The sequence below is a fragment of the Aquila chrysaetos genome, chromosome 19 (assembly GCF_900496995.4).
Source record: "Aquila chrysaetos chrysaetos chromosome 19, bAquChr1.4, whole genome shotgun sequence".
In the NCBI taxonomy this organism is placed as follows: Eukaryota; Metazoa; Chordata; class Aves; order Accipitriformes; family Accipitridae; genus Aquila; species Aquila chrysaetos.
The window spans coordinates 7301633-7319576 of NC_044022.1; the positions used below are offsets into that span (position 1 = coordinate 7301633).

At 41.1% G+C, this 17944-nt stretch overlaps 1 protein-coding gene across 3 annotated transcripts in view; it reads right to left on the bottom strand.

Moving 5' to 3' along the window:
- The window catches only part of SGCG (sarcoglycan gamma), a 152784-nt gene extending 137145 nt beyond the window's left edge, over window positions 1-15639 (bottom strand). For 2 of the 3 annotated variants that reach the window (XM_030042231.2, XM_030042229.2), the window contains exon 1: window positions 15441-15639. The gene's annotated coding sequence lies outside the window, so the exon portion shown is untranslated. Of the gene's footprint in view, window positions 1-15097; window positions 15180-15440 lie in introns of those variants that run through there. The other variant, XM_030042230.2, reaches the window with a different exon arrangement.
- Between the last annotated feature and the right edge of the window lie 2305 nt (window positions 15640-17944).

Here is a 17944-nt window from a genome sequence, read left to right on the forward strand (position 1 = left end):
CATTGTCTTTGGAGAATACTGTAGAATGGAAGAGAATTAAGACAGAAATGGTTACCTATTGCTTATGTACATTTTTTTTATTGCCATACATACATATTTTCCATTTTTAGCACTCACATTTTTATATACCACAAAAAGACAAGCTGGTAATCTTGAATCAGTGGGGTCAACTGGGGCAGCATAGGTATTTCATGCATTTCCAGAACCTGGATGACTTTACAGAGTAAAAACACTTTGAACCATTTCCTTTATCAATAAATTCCTGATGAACTCAGATTCCAAACTTAGAAGATTACAGGTAGAAAAAAGGGGAAGAGAGGCCAATATATGGAATATATTTGTGTTTATACACATAAATACCTTTTTACAATGCAGTCCCCAAAATCATGGCTCTTATTTATAGTAACAACAATTTCTTAGTCATCAAATTAATGTACACATGCATATTTTCCTGTTAAAAATTTTCAAGAAGTATGATTTTGGCTGTGGGAAATCGGAGTGCAATTCACATCAAGATTGGGAAAAAAAAATACTAAAAAATCTACAAGGATGTGTTTACCTGTCAGCAAAGCTGTACTCTGTCAATGGAGGATGTCCTCAGTTGCCTAAAAAAATGTATTTTAGGTGCCTTAGACTATCTGAGGCATCTACATGGAGTTACCAAATATGGGAGACTCCTGTCCTTCTACAGCAACTACTACTGGCCAGACAGGACACCATAGGGCCCAGATGCCCATCTTCAGTCAACTGAATTGTGCCCTAATTGTCTACTTTAAAAGTAGCCTTGGAAGTCTTCCTAAAGTTTTTATCAGCTACAAACACAAGCATAGCATTTAAAAAATACGCATACTGACAATTATGCTGTTCCACTAGAAAATAAGAAGAAAGCCGACAGGAAGATTATTTCTCAGAAAGAACACTATTGCAGATCAAGCCCAGAGACAGTGTGTGTGATAATCTTTGAACCTTTCCAAAGTTTTAGCAGATATCAATAGGTTGAAATTGGATTTGAAATTCCTTTAGAGTAAGTTAACAATTCACAGGAAGGATCCTGTTTTGCAGACAGTTGTACTGGTTGAGAGATACTTAAACTTCATCTCAAATATCAAGGTAAGATCTTTATCCTTATGAAAAATATGCATATGGGAGACATGTCAAAAATATTTGTAGCTTCCTTAGCCCTGTAAATAATATTAGTTCGATTGTCGCAACTCGTAAGTAAGAGACAGAAAAACCACAGAGTAGCTCAACCTGCCAAGAAAAATTCAGGTTCCAAGGAGTAGTCTTGTGCTAACTACTAAATCTGTATTATCTTTTTAAAACTTTTTGCCACATGAATAAAAACATAATTGCCAGGAAAAAAGAATGAATCATAAACATAGCTGTGAGGTAAGCTTGTAGTGAACTTATCCAAAGCTGTATTCCTATAGCTCCACTAGGTATTCCAAAGCCTCATAGAGCTGCAATTTAAATGAAAACAAGATTTGGTATGCAGACATAAAAATTACTTTAGTCTAGTCACTTCTGCTGTTAATTAGGATTTTCTGCACACTGTGCAAAAAGACTCTTAAGAGTCCATGCTCATCGTTTACACAGTGAGCTGGAAGCTCCAGTACTCATGATAAAGAGACTGACCCTGAGTCACAGATTATACCTGAAAATGACAGTACAATCAATAAACCCTAATGATGGATAGATGAGAAGCAGATTTCACAGATGGCCTCAACTCTTGGATATTTGCGTGAGGAGCTGGTTTCCGGATAGGCATGGACCTTGAAGTAAGCCTGCCAGCCAAGAGTGGATACAGCAAATGTCGGCTGGAAACATGGGCTGGAAAAAATGAGAAAAATTTTCTGCACTTCCTCACAAGCTTGATGATAGGACAAAAGAAAACATGAATCAGCATGCATGTCCAAAAATTATTATCTGGCAACATAAGGTCTTCAATCAGTTTTGCATTCATCACAGAGTAAAGTCTGGCATGCTCAAAGACATATGTGCAGGTGCCAAGTATATAAGCAACCTGAGACAAGAATTTACTGGCATGCTTACGGACACTTTTCATTTGTTGTTAGAATGGGGGACTGAATGGATTATTTATTAGCATATTTTTTGACTCAGCTGAGCGAAAAATAACAATAGATGCTGGTTTGGGGTTATTGACTGAACTGGCTACAAGTTAACCTATCATTCAGATACCAGAAAAAAAAAAAAAAACCAAACCTAAATACAGATCCAGACAAAAACTGGCATAATTTACACATATTTTCAAAATATTCCAAAGAATTCATTAAGTGTTGCATAAGAGACACTGTGTAATCATAGAATCATAGAATGGTTTGCATTGGAAAGGACCTCAAAGATCATCTAGTTCCAACTCCACCCCACCATGGGCAGGGACACCTTCCACCAGACCAGGCTGCTCAAAGCCCCATCCAACCTGGACTTGAACACTTCCAGGGATGGGGCATCCACCACCTCTCTGGGCAACCTGTTCCAGTGCCTCACCGCCCTCACAGTAAAGAATTGCTTCCTCATACCTAATCTAGATCTACCCTCTTTCAGTCTAAAACTGTTAACCCTCATCCTATCACTACACTCCCTAATAGAGAGTCCCTCCCCACCTTTCCTGTAGGCCCCATTTAGGTACTGGAAGGCTGCTGTAAGGTCTCGCGGGAGCCTCCTCTTCTCCAGGATGAACAACCCCAACTCTCTCAGCCTGTCCTCATAGGGGAGGTGCTCCAGCCCCCTGATCACCTTTGTGGCCCTCCTCTGGATCTGCTCAAGCAGGTCCATGTCTTTCTTACATTGGGGGCCCCAGAGCTGAACACAGTACTCCAGGTGCGGTCTCACGAGAGCAGAGTAGAGGGGAAGAATCGCCTCCCTCCACCTGCCGGCCACACTTCTTTTGATGCAGCCCAGAATGCAATTGGCTTTCTGGGCTGCAAGCGCACGTTGCTGGCTCATATTCAGTTTTTCATCCACTAATACCCCCGAGTCCTTCTCCGCAGGGCTGCTCTCAATCCCCTCATCACCCAGCCTGTGCCTGGGATTTATGCTTGGGATTGCCCTGACCCATGTGCAAGACCTTGCACTTGGCCTTGTTGAACCGCATGAGGTTCGCAAGGGCCCACCTCTCAAGACTGTCAAGGTCCCTCTGGATAGCATCCCTTCCCTCAGGCGTGTTGACTGTACCACACAGCTTGGTGTTGTTGGCAAACTTGCTGAGGGTGCACTCTACCCCACCGACCATGTTGCCAACAAAGATGTTAAACAGTGCCGGTCCCAGTACCGACTTGAGGAATGCCACTCATCACTGGTCTCCACTCAGACATCAAGTCGTTGATCTCAATTCTTTGAGTGCGACCATCCAGCCCATTCCTTATCCAGCGAGTGGTCCATCCGTCAAGTCCGTGCCTGTCCAATTTAGAGACAAGGATGTCATGGGAGACAGTGTCAAATGCTTTGCACAACTCCAGGTAGATGACGTCTGTTGCTCTTCCCTTATCCACCAACACTGTAACCCCATTGTAGAAGGCCTCCAAATTTGTCAGGCACAATTTGCCCTTAGTGAAGCCATGTTGACTGTCACCAATCACCTCCTTATTTTCCACGTGCCCTAGGATAGTGTCCAGGAGAATCTGCTCCATGATCTTGCCAGGCACAGAGGTCAGACTGACTGGCCTGTAGTTCTCCAGGTCTTCTTTTTCTCCCTTTTTAAAAATGAGGGTTATGTTTCCCCTTTTCCAGTCAGTGGGAACTTCCCTGGACTGCCACAGCTTCTCAAAAATGATGGATAGTGGCGTAGTCACTTCATCTGCTAGTTTCCTCAGGACCTGCAGAGGCATCTCATCCGGTCCCATGGTCTTGTGCACCTTCACATTCCTTAGATGGTCTTGAACCTGACCTTCTCCTGCCGTGGGCGTTTCTTCATTCTCCCAGTCCCTGCCTTTGCCTTCTGCATCTTGGGCAGTGTGGCTGGAGCACTTGCCAGTGAAGACTGAGGCAAAGAAGTCGTTGAGTACCTCAGCCTTCTCCATGTCACAGGTAACCAGGTCTCCCATTTCCTTGCGGAGAGGGCCCACATTTTCCCTAGTCTTCCTTTTACCACCGACCTACCTATAGAAGCTTTTCTTGTTGCCCTTGACATCCCTGGACAGATTTAATTCTATCAGGGCTTTAGCTTTCCTAACCTGATCCCTGGCTGCTCGGACAATTTCTCTGTATTCCTCCCAGGCTACCTGTCCTTGCTTCCACCCTCTGTAGGCTTCCTTTTTGTGTTTGAGTTTGTCCAGGAGCTCCTTGTTCATCCACACAGGCCTCCTGGTGTTTTTGCCTGACTTCCTCTTTGTTGGGATGCATTGCTCCTGAGCTTGGAGGAGGTGATCCTTGAATATTAACCAGCTTTCTTGGGCCCCTCTTCCCTCCAGGGCTGTATCTCATGGTACTCTCCCAAGGAGATCCCTGAAGGGGCCAAGGTCTGCTCTCCTGAAGTCCAGGATAGCCAGCTTGCTGTCCACCCTCCTCACTGCCCTAAGGGTCTTGAACTCCACCACTTCAGAGTCACTGCAGCCAAGGCTGCCCTTGAGCTTCACTGATGACAGTAACAATTCCAAAAAAAAGTGTTAGATACTCCCTGTGTCTCGAGAAAAAATAATCCCCAAACTGAGAACAGTTTTGCAATCATTAGGTTTAACTAGAAGATAATAGAGACACACAGCACCATACTTAAGGGCAGAGAGGGGTGTTTTCTTTTAGTATAGATATTTCATTTGTCTCAGATTTAAGACTAATCTTCACTTATGGGAATAAGAAAGCAATGACAGTGAAAACTCCCTTATCATCTATATATACTTCCTTTATTGCTCAAAGGCTAGCGTTTCAAAAAATACAGTCTATTCTATTCTCATGAAAAGGGTGTCTGAGTAGGGATTAGGCAGATGCAAGCTAGACAAAGAGCAGAATCATACATATATCATAATTATACAGTATTAAAAACCCAATAACCCATGTTGATGGGTTACTGCAGACACTTCAGAAGAAGTATAATGACTTCCCCTAAAAAGGCAGGTCTGATGAGACTGCTATTTTGCTCTCAGTCATCAGTCAAATTTGCTGTTAAGATGACAGCGTATGCTAACAAAAGGGTATTATTAAAGAAGAGAAAAAAGACCTTTTCCCATAAATGTATATATTTTCCTCGAAGCCCTGTTAGTTTAGCTGGGGGGCAGGGGAAGGGGGGAAGTTTCACTGCTGGTCTTAGTAAAGTTGACCTTGCCTTTCTTTTGAGAAGTTACAATTCAAGATTTCAGCAGTCTCAAATTTGCTATAATCCTAAACATGCAATGTTCAATATTAACATGAAACCAACCATATGCCTTAAAATGTAGTATCTTTAGTTGCATTTTCAATTTCTTAATGTATGCCCTTGCATTAGAACCAATAAAGACCTGTGCAATACTATAATATTGTCATATATTTCAAAGCAATGTTCAGTTGCATCAAGAACTGAAGCATGTCTACAACGCTTAACCTGAAATAATCTTTTGGAACAGGGAAAGTCCTTATTGATATCTTGGGTAAATTCTTTGCAAAACTTGACTGAAATGTCCTGGTAACTCTACCCTTGAAAAAGCAATGATGAGGGAGTCTACTTATCCCCCAAACCACAGCTTTTTATTGCCTTTTTTAGTGGTATTTAAACCAGCTAGAACCACAACTTAATGTCATGACTATTAATGATGTTTTCGTTCAAAGGACCATCTACATTTTGTGCTGTAACTTTCTCTACACAGACTGAACAAGAAGAAAGCATTGAATGTTCTTGAATTAAAACACTACATTCGACAAGACCAATTTAATTAGACTCCAGTAGAAGGCTATCTGAACACAGTCCTTTGAGACATTGTCCATTTGCAGCTGAAGACAGCATCCATAGCATACAGCTGAACATAACGGTGACCAGATTTTGTATATCAAGTCACTATCTTGTTTCAGATAAAAAGGATGCTTACGAAAATAATGTAAGAAACACATCAAGGACTGACACTTCTATCATTGGCATGTTCTTCTACCTTTCTGCACTTGACACTAAGAGACCTTCTAGCCCAGAAACTGCATCTGGACCACTTCCACCTGATGGCTACCAGTGAACTCAAAATCCATCAATCTGAGTACTCTGCTTTGAGGTCCTTTATATATATACCTGCTACAACATCCTGAGGCAATGAGTTTGACAGCTTAATTACTTAATAATTTGTTTTATTTTATTGCTGACTGATAATTTCACCGTTATCACACAATGAGAAATGGTGAATAATGAGCCCATCTTCACCTTTTTTCATGCCACTCAATGTCACTGACTTCTGTCACATTACCTTTTAGCACCTCTTTTACAAGCTGAAGAGCTGTAACCTGTTTGATTATCTGTTGAAGAAGCTATAGCATCTCCTTGACATGTTTTCTGCCTTCCCCTGAATTTTTTAGAACCTTGTATCTTTGAGATAGAGTAACTGCCTATGGTATTTAAAATTAACAGAAACATATCAATTTTTTCCATTTTTTTTATATTGCTCTTGGTTCCTATTCTACTAATTCATAATACTCCATTCACTTTTCTGATCATCACTGAGTTGTGAACTCACATTTTGAGAAAGTTATAGTCAATAATTCCATTACTCCTGTTTGAGGATCCAACAGTATTCAAAAACAAATGACTGAGGGCAAGGGCTAAAGCAAAGATCCTTTGAGAAGTTACTTAGCTGAGAATGGAAGTTACATGTCCAGGAAATAATGCTGCTGTTTTAGTACCAACTACCTTGATTAATTCACTATTATTCACCTAAAGCACTCTCCTTCCTACCAGCTTTATTCTTCAAATAATTTATGAGTTCATTGAACAGCAAATGTTCCAGTATCTCTTATCCTAACACCTCACTGGTATTCTGTCTCATCTAGGGTAAAAAATAACCATTTATTCCCACTCTCTCTTCCCAGGTTTTTAAGTAACTATTTGCCTTTGAGAGAATCTTCCCTCCTACAACTCAGGCTCTTTGAGAGTTTTTGGTAATAAATATTTTAAAAACTTTGAGAAAATTCATTGATAGTTCTCTTGCATGTGTTCTTTATTTATGTCAGGAGATAAAACCCAAACAATTGTCTCCTACGACACTACTCCAGAACTGTTTATGTCATGCCATATATGTCAACGAATAGGTAGGTATGCTGAAGCTTTTGACAAATAGATTAGGAATATACGTAACTGCCCTTTCATTGCTAGCAAAGGAGACCTCAATCAGATTTGGTACAAGCAACTTGGAAAGCACACTCCTTTAAATATTAAAGCAGCTCTTTAAAAGCATACACTCATTGTAGGTAAGTGATAGAAGAGGAAGAAAACAACAGCAAGAATCAAAACCACCCTTCGTAGAATAGAACTTTAAACAGAGAAAAGTGGAAGCAATAGATGACAACATGACAAAGGGCTACTGTACGGAATTTGTGTCTACAAATACTGCCTTGTTAGAATGAATTGATCCTCCAAAGTGATCAAACCCCAATGCAGAAAAAAAGTGCACAAAGTCCAGAACATCAAGAGATCTGAATTTTCACAGTCAGTAGAGGACCAGGTAGGAGCTGCTGGGATTCAAGAGGTTTTCAGAGTGTCTCTTGCTTTTTTTATTTTAAACATCCATTTTTTCCTGTCTATTATAGAATAACTGGAACAAAGATGCTCATCATCCTTCCTGCTGATGCTGGTGACAATGTAAAGCAGAAAGTGAGCTTCATAAAACCAGCAAATGATTCATAAATATGTATGACGTAGTTCTGCTCTGTCAGAAGTGGAGCCTCCCTTACAGCATGTATTTTTCACTTAAAAACATATCATTTATTAAAAACATAAAACAGTCTTGACAGAAAAGAAAAGAATCCTCCCTCTCCTGCAGAATGTCAGAATTGCTCTTCGTAGCTCTTCAACTGTTTAGGGAACTGGGTGCTGAAGCCAAAGCATCAAGTGCTGTGCTAAAACCATATATATATATTTTTATGATTGCAATGATATCTATGATATCACTATGAAGTGATCCATATAGCTTGCACCATTCTTCCAGGTAAGAACAGAAATGATATTATTTCTCACCTTTCTTTGTCCAAACTAAGGCTTTACTGTAGGCTATCCTTTCCCTAAACCAAAACTGTGAAAACGTGCAAACTAAGTAAATCATTTTTTGCCTGGGACAAACTGCTAAAGAAATCAACCTATCTTTTCTTTTAGAAAAATCTTCAAGTGTATTTTGAACATATTAATACTTTTTTCAAAACAACAAATTCAAATGATCTATGGTCTGTCCTTATAACACTTCTTGGGATGGACGAAAACTTCCACAATTTCCGTTAGTTCATTCCACTTGCAAACATACAAATATCTGCTCCTTTGAAAAGCTGTTGTATGCTCAACAACAAAATTGGTTTCATGTTTTTCTAGCCTTTTCAATTAAAGTTTTTCTTTAAAATTTTAGAATCTCCTTTTTAAAGAATTAGCCCCACTGCAGACATCTAGCTCTAAATATTTCCAGACTGGCTGATCCCAATTCCATCTATGGATGGAGTACCCAATATATAGAATCATAGAATCATTTAGGTTGGAAAAGAACTTTAAGATCATATGTGACAAAATATAATTTTTCCACTTTGGCAAAAACAGTAGGAGGAAATAAAATCCTGTGAGGAAAAAAACCCTAACCAAAATAAGGTAGTTTCAAAGGAGACATGATTATAAAACAAAAAAAAACCACAAAACCCAACAACAACAACAACAAAACCCCAAACAAACAAACAAACAAAAAACCCCAAACAAACTCAAAATCCTGTTGAATTCATCTGTAAGAGTTTGAGAAACCGGGTAAGCTAACTGATAAAAAGTTAATTTCTCTGGTGATATAACATATCCAAAACACCATGTTTTCTTGACAAAGGAGACCCAGTTCCCCCTGCTTTTTGGTTTACATAGTACACAGTACTATCAAGAGTTGTCAGTTCTCATCAGCAATTCCTGAAGTTGATGCATTTTGGACTTCCTGAAACTCAAAACACTGCAACAAAGCAACTGCTTCTTTGAACGCCATTGATCTTAATTCAGACAAAGTCCAACCTATGCAGTAAGCATCCATATTTTCACTGACTGGGAAAAGTGAAGAAGCATACTGTCATGAGTTTGGTTAACCTGCCAGAAAAGGGAAGCCCTGATGTCTGAAGGAATAATCACTCAATACTCAAGCAGCTGCCATCTGAGTGAATTTACTATAAAATGTTAGTTGGAGAATATGAAGCACCAGGAACATGTATGCTACCATACAGTACACATACCAGACACTATCATATACACCATACATACATAGATAAGTAATTCCCCAACCATAATGTTGTTTTCCCCACCAATGCCCACTGGTTTCGGGCAGCTACAATGAATCTGGTGGAATCACAATATGGCTGTCTACAATTGCCTCAAAGAATTTTATAGACTGATAGGAACAGAAGAGCATTCTTCACGCTGACAAGACCATGAAGGTTGTTCAGTTAGACTTGTCTTGCACCGACCAAAGCAATTAAAGAACTTCCAGGGATGACCTTGTACTAGCCAGCCATTGAACTAAGGGAAGAAGGAGATCCCATCGTCTGCAATGCTTAGTGAACTCATCACATGCCTGAAAAGATCCTGAGAAGACCTCTTGACTTCATTCTAGGTCCATGAAGAACACAGGTCATCCAATGATACATGTCCCAAAAGAAGTAATAATATGACCTTGCACTTCAGACAAAAAGACGGCTCTGGCCAGTGCCAAGACACAGTAAATGGTTTTCTAAAAACAACCTTCTTTCTAAAGAATAGAAGGCTTCAGAGCCCAGTGTCGGCTCAAATAACAAGGAGGAGGTGGCAGGCCATCTCTGGACTTCCACAATGGCTGCCACCATACTCTTTTCAAGACTGGTTACAACCTTCTTTTTAAATTATTTTGGGGAGTTTGTTTTTGAGAGTGGAGTGGGAGATTCCAGAAAAAATTATTTCATCAGCCAGATCTTTCCATTTTGATTCTCTTTTCCTGGTGTTTGATTCAAATACTTGCAGATTTTGAAATCAACACCAGGAAAACACCAAGCACTTTTTCTTTATGTGCATGTGCGCCTCTGTGAAAAATAAATATACAAAATACAGGCATCTTCAAGTCTCCTAGCAAAAGTCTTCACGCAAAACTTCATAGCCTGAAGAAGTGTTGTGTCTAAAGAAATCAAGCCAGGGAAACAGTATTATGCTATGATTTTTCACATATTACATTTTTCACAAGTAATGTTGCAGATTAGTTTAGAATTCATCACTAAGAAAAAGACTTTATTTGGGGAAAACTGACAGATAGTTATGTAAAGAATTTCCTTGTTTCTGAAATTAAATTGTTGGGTCTAGCATAAACTTATATATATGCTATTTTGTCTTTTTTCTTAATTAATGCATGTTTTTGTTTTGTACACATTGTACAAATTCTTGAATCTTGAAACTTTTTCCTCAAAACTCCTATTCTAAAAATCTACCTACTTTGCTACAACACAGAGAAACATGTTTTTACCAGTAATTTTTTATGATAATGAAGAGCAATGGTGTTTACTATACAAAATCCAAATTCCATAGATCAACTCTTAGAAAACAAACAGAAGCTGTCTGACCAGGTTTATACAGACATGGTATTATGAAGTTTTCAGAATTGTTTATCTTAAATGTTCATCTTCATAAGTAGTTAATGCTTAATGCACAACCACAAATAATCAATTTATTTGGGTATTTTTGTATGATTTACATATGTTGCAGTTTCCAAAACTAAGTCTTCAATTTCAGAGGCTGATGCCTGTTATGTGACTTAAATCAACAGCAATACTGACAAACATTAATTTGGAACATCATGGTGAGTCTCTCCGCTGAAGTGGAAAAAAAATAATTAGAAGTTCGGTATCACTCTGTTAAATCTAAACCTACACATATTAGCAGAAAGCAGGTAAATTTAACATCAAATTTAACATAATGACAATTTGTTAAGAGACTGCAGATTGCTAAGATTTTCAGGGACATACACCCCTAACAGAGAATCAGCGTTTTTCTTCTAAAGCTTTCATAAATGTGTACAAATGTTGACTTTGCATGACCTTTAGAAATTATCTAAAACATAGTAGTTAATCGAACAGCTCAATAATTTGACATATTATTCCCCATTATTTGCTGGCTAAAGTCAGAAACTAAAAAGTAAAACTAGCACTTATTTAACCTTGGTAATTTTCATGCGGTTCGTGGACAGCATTTTAATTACAAATAGTATACATGATTATGATTGCAAGGTACACTGCCCAGGAGTATTTTGACCTGACATTCAGGAAAAGGTATTTGGTTGCTCAGTGAAAACTATTGTATTAAAAAGAATTTCTAAACTAGAAGCCTCAAGAGCACTTTCTTTCCTTGAAAGCTGTGATGTTTTATAACACAACCTTCGTAACAGACATACATACTACTCCTGCTTTGGGCTTTATAATAGTTGATAAAAGACAATAATACCCATATTTACACACTCATATAGTACCTACGGACTGAAACCCATTGCATTAGTTTTATTTTAAATACAGGTTTCAATACCATATTCAGAGAATCATTATTACCAATTCATTGACAAACTGGAAGACTTTAAGAGGAGCTTCTCCAGTCTGTCCTGATAGATAATACTTATCACTTTATTAATAACTGAAATGAGAGAGTATACTTGTTAAATCTGAGCATGACATTAGCTCAAGGAGAGCTAGAAGCCAGAGCTAGAAGTCCTGGTATACAGGACTAAAATTCAGAACAATCATGCTAAACTGAAGACATGATCTAGGAGAAAGTTAAGATGCAATTCAAGAAGGTAAATAGTCTAAGAATAATCAACTAAGAAAATACAGGATGAGGACAAATAATATGTAGCTATTCTTCAAAATGGTATTTTGGTGGTTAGAGTTACCGAGAGCTAGAAGTGATCAGCAATAGAATATTCTTGCATAAAAGACAACACGCTGCCTTGAAGTGTAAACTAATCTTTACAGTTTACTTGTTGGTATGGCTACAGCTTTATTTTTTTTTCATAGAGGGTACTCTCCCTAAGGAATACAGAAGAACTGAAAGGAATTCAGCAGAAAATATGAACTACCAGAGGTCTAGAAAAGGCGACATAAGAGGTAAAATTAAATAATTAGGAGTCTTTCAGCTGACAGGAGACTGAGTGGAGATGTAACAGAAGACAGGCAAAACCACCCAGAACGGGCATGCAAAGTGAAAGCTCACTCTGCTCATTCTGCAGGAATACTACTTGTTTGTGGCCACCAGAAGGAATGCTTTCCCAAAAGCTAGCCCTCACCTTCTACAGATTTATAGGATGTACTCCTCAGCACCTGGGTGTTGAACTTGTAATTAAGATGGAATTTTCTTTAGTCAGCATTCCATTTTGTATTAGTCTCTTGCTTCTACAGAAACATTACACTCAGTTAACTAGTTTTACCATGATTTTACCTAGTCCAACCACACCGGACACGTTTAACAATGAAGTAACAAATTTTCTATCACGGTTCAAGAGAAGTCTTCAAGAGAAGGCTTTAAAGTATAGCAGTACAAGGTTTGCAAACAGAAATACAAGAAAAATGCTGTATATGCAACCATAGCTTTCAGGTAAAAGCAAATACCTCAACTGTTTCTCCAGGTGTATCTTTACCCCAAATCTTCAAGTTTGCATTATCTTCAAAAGCTGGTAACTTAGTTTTTACAGCAAAAGTTCATGTCCAAAAAAACCCCATTTCCTAAATTACTTCTCTTGTTTTTTTCTTTTACCAAATTTCCCACATTCCCGTACCTTAATGGCATTTTATATGCCTCCCTTGCTTCACCCCGCCACTTTCATTGCTTAAGATTTCACATGCTGTAAAAGAACATTTGTTTGACACACAGTTACATTTAAGCTCCTGACTTCTAACACCAGCTCAGCTTAGCTACATAAAATTTGGACATGTTATCAGAACAGAAAGCTTATTAGCAAACAAAGCATTCTGCTTCAGTATGTTATAAAAAGGCAAAATTCCATACTCCACCTCTGTGTAGCTGAAGCGCTGCTGCATCAACAGTACTTTGTGAGTTTAACTGAGATGCCAATATGAAGAAAATTAACTGAAATACCTGTTTGCAGAACTGAGCACTAAATCCATAGGCATCCAAATACTAAACCTGCACTCAAAATCTTAAATTAGACCCTACATCACTACATTCATTACCTCTTAGTTACATCCTAGCAGTCATCTTGCAAGCAATATATTCACTTTCACAAAAAACACGTTGAAAAGTTAGTCAACGACAGTTTAGAATGACACCTTCTTTTAATGAACCACACATGCTTGCTCCTACGCAAACCAAGTTTTAACTGTCATGCTGTCAAGAAAAACTTTAACTCCCTAGTCATATCTATGTTTTTAAGGAAGTAAGAACTCCAGAACATTTTATAATAGAAAATTGTTTCGTATGTTTAATAAAATCTGCCACTTGCATTAAAGCCCAGAGAGATGTTACACTTGAAGCTGACAATGAAAAAAAAAAAAACCCAAAACCAAACCACAACCAAAGAACAAAACACACAAAAATGGGAAGCATTTCAAGTTTTATACATGCCTATACTTCTCTTTCCTCGGCCCTCTCTCAGCTTAATGCAATATAAAAGTCCATTAATAAAAAACTGAGCATACATAAAGCAGTCTCAAAGCTTCATTGGGTCATTAACAGTGATAGACCTTCTTAGGGAATATAACTGTGTTTATTAAGAAAAGTCCCAGTCTGAAAATCACCTTAAGTACAGTGCCTTATCAATGTCCAATGAACAATCATAGGCATTACCCGCAGTGACAAATGTACGTTGCTCAATCTAGTCTGCATTTGAATGCTCCCCTAAATCTGGTTCCAAATCTATTATATTTTAAAAAAACCCAAACAAAACCAAACAAACAGGAAAAAAAAAAAAAAACCAAACAAAAAGCTATACATACTTTTCTGATCTAATGACATTAAGCTTGTTGCATTTAAGTTTTCCCTTTGGCTTTTGCAACAAATATTGTGGGATTACCTTGGTACTTGAAAATCTGGAAGTAAAACGGAACTGCAACTGGTAATTCTCAAGGTAGGTTATCTCCGATTTAACAAAGGGAGTTAGTGCAGAACATTCCCTATAAGGGGGACTTCGCCTTATTTGAAATTACTTAAATCTTTTCACTCTCAAGGCAGTTTGCAATGTACACTTCTTTGTTCGGGCTGGTAAGGAAGGAGGCTTTTGAAGGTAGAGGGTTTTTTGTTTTTCTTTAAGGTGGTTCAATGTTGGTTTTCACTTTGTAGGAAAGGCACTTAGAACCTCTATGGTGCACCCTATTCACTTTTTATTCCTTAAATGATTTTAGAAGAACTAAGCAAAAAATAGGAATCTGACTTACTGTCCTTTATATAAGCTATGAGCAAAGGGTGATGAAAATAATCGTGAAGCATTTAAAGTGGGATTTAATCTCCAATAGTGTTAATGATAATCCACATATCTTATTAGAAGTTTATACTTAATCCACAAATGTTCAGTTAAAAAGCCCCAGCAAAGCGTGATTCAAAAAGAAAAGCAGTGAGTTTACAGTTATGTCATACAACACAACAAACATACTGAAGTCTCAGGTATACTGCTATGCATTTCTTTCTGGTAAGATTTTGTTGTTTGTTTTCTTTTCCTAAACATATCTAAGCTGACACAAGTAGGTAAGCCAATTTCACAGAAGACTAAAACGCCATTAAAGACGCCGACATTATACCTCTACGGATACTTAATCCTACCTCTCCGTAACAAATGGAAACTAAGCACGCAAGAGTGAAACAAGTTCGGTGAACTGCTGGCAGCAGCCCTCCCGCCACGCGAAGGGAAGCAGCACCCACTGCCCACCGGCAACAGCGTCCTATACCTCCCCAAAAAAGGCAGCACACACACACCCCCCCCCCTACCCCATTCCGCCCCCCGCTCACCTCCCGCGCCGATCCTCTCCCGCTTCTCGCTGCCCCTCACCCGCGCTGGAAACTTTCCGCCGGCGCTGAGGCAAGGGGCGGGGGGTCCCAGCGGCACGAACACCAGCCCGAACGCCACGCTCCTCAGCCCTTCCCCGCCTCACCCCCAGCGGGAGAAGCGCAGCCTCAGGGATCCGACCGACTTCAGGGAGCACAAAGCGGGTCCTGCCGAGCGAACCGACGTGCAACCCTACACCGAGGACTGCCTCCTCTTGCCCTTCGCCCCTCGGCAAGCGGTGGGAGGATAACTTTTCAGATGACACTCGCACTTGAGGCGGGACGGGACGGGGGCGAAGGCGCTTACCTGATGTCCCCGCTCGGCTGCGGGGCAGGGCAGAGTCCCCGCCGTCCCCTTCATGCCCGAGGGGCTGGCGAACCCGCCCGGAGGCACGAGTCTTCATCCAGCTTCCTCCCCGCAGGCAGCGCCCTCCTTCCCTCGTCCTGGCGGGGCGGCAGCCCCGGGCGCTGGGCAGGCGCAGCTCTGGCAGCCTGGCCGGCGCGGCGGGGAGGGAGGGAGGAACCGGCCGAGGGAGGAGAAGAGGCCGAGCAGGGGGCGGGAAACAGGCTGCGCCCTCCCTCCCTTCTCCTCACGCCGCCGCGCGGGCACACGGCGGCCGGGGAGAAGCTCCCTCTCCCGCGCCGCCGTCTGCCTCGTCGCCTGGCCGCCCTGAGGGAGGCGGGACCCCCCACCCGAACGGCCGCACGGCGGCGGCTGAGGGGGCGCGGGCGTCCCGCCGCAAGCTCCCGCCCTCCCCGCGGCAACAGGCTCTGACAGGGCCCGGCCCTGGGAGATAGAGGGGGCTCGCTCCGACCGCCCCCATCGCTAATCTCAGCCCGGTCTCCCCGTCTTTCGCGGGCGGCGGGTCCCTGGGGCCGCCAGTAGGGAGGGCAGGGAGCAGCCGGCGCCTCTGGAGGGCGCCCCCGGCCCGCTTGGTGCGGGGCCAGAGTGCGCCTGCGCGGGGGCCAACGGCCGGGCGGGCCCGCCGGGGGCTGTGGTGGGGCAGGGCCCGTTCGGGGCCGGTCCGGGTTTGGGAGCGGTTTTCCTGGAAGGCCCCGAGATGTGTGGTAGGAGCCAGGGCAGGACAGAAGTTGCGGAGGGGGCAAGAAGGAGCAGGGGGCGGATGGCGGAGGAGGTTGGGGGAGTGTGGGGTTGGGAGGTTTGGGAGAAGAAAAAGGGATCTGGGAGGTAGAGGGGGAAATTGCCCACGACGGAGGAGAAGAGTGACTTACAGGTTGGGAAGGTAAATGATAAATTAATTTTTTTGACAAATTTTACGAGTGTGTTCAGAAAGGCAGAGGGGAGTGAATACCAGTGGAATAACTGAAAAGGAGTAGGAGAAAGTGGTCAGGCAACAAAGGAGAAAATATTATGTAAATGGACAAGGCAGAGGTTTAGAAGGTGAAGAGAATAACAAGAGGAGGGGTTTGGGGAAGCCAGAATTTTACGGGGCTTGGGAGGAAATGCACGTGAAACTGAAGATCATGGGTATGGGGGAGAAGTTTGGCCGCCTTATGGAGGTTAGAAAATGAGCCATTGAGGAAGGGATTTTGATTTAAAGGGGATTTTAATTAGGGGAAATACACATGAGTGAAAGCATTGGAAAAGTAGGAAATAAGGGAGGCACTGCAGGAATTGTTGGACAAGAAGGGACTCGAAGATCAGAAGAACAAGTCACAGCTTGAAAGAGCTAGCAAATCTGAGCAGAACACACAGAAGTATTTGGTTGAAAGAAGTGGGAGTATTGGTTGTATACAGAATAGAAATTACACTGTCCATAAACTTTTTCTGTAAGAATTCGGCAGTGTATCTTGCCATTTTCCAGCAAATCATCCCATCCCACGTGGGTAGTGGAGAGTCGGATTTCAGCTCTCCACACTGAACTCACCTTTACAACTAGCATAGCAAAGTGGATCCTAAACATCCAGGAGTAGCAGTGAAAGCAGTAGTGCCTACAGACTTGATGTCATCCTAGCCCTTGGAGAACTGAACTGAGTTTTAACTTTTAGCCAACCCAATCTGAAGCATGTATGAGCATGTAGATTCATTGTTTTAATGTTTGCTGATGGGACAGGGAGTTCATGCTGCTGAACTGAACTGCCGATGGCAGTTCATGAATGGCTACTGTCCCTCAAGTGGAAAATGACTGACATATGAGATGGGATACACATTGGGATACCTGAAACTGGAGCTGGAATTACTGGGTTTACACTGGAGTGTGTCGTTGAAGTATTTGCTGCAGCAATGGGAGGAGGAAATGCTGAACATCAAATTCATCTCTTCATCGAGATTATCATTTATGTGTGGAATAATCCCTTCCTCTGTTGACTTCCTGCAACTTTTTGGCATGACCTACAACACTTTAAAATGTTTCTCTTTCTCAGTCAGTGTCTCATTGCAGTCTCTTCCAACCCCTTGTATCTCAGCTATTCTGGGACAACTGTAGTGAACTGTAGTGTGTCTGGCACAAAGCTGGTGTTGTATGAGTGATTTACAATAATCAAAGTATTGTAAGCACAGACTAGCCACGGTATGGATTGGATTAAAAAAAAAAAAAAAACAACCAAAAAAAACCCCAACCAAACAGCTAGCCTGCTTTAGTGTAGGACTATGTAATCCATATCTTTCCCTTTGGTTTTCTGTCTTCATTATTCTTCCTGCCCTCTATTGTGCAGAATCTTTTTCTTCTTGTAGCTCATCAATCCTACCACTGTACCAATGTCTAAAAATAATTTTAAATGTTTTGTATGTATAGATATTTTTACAAAAGTTGTTACCAGAGATCTAGAGGATGATACTTTAGTAGCCAT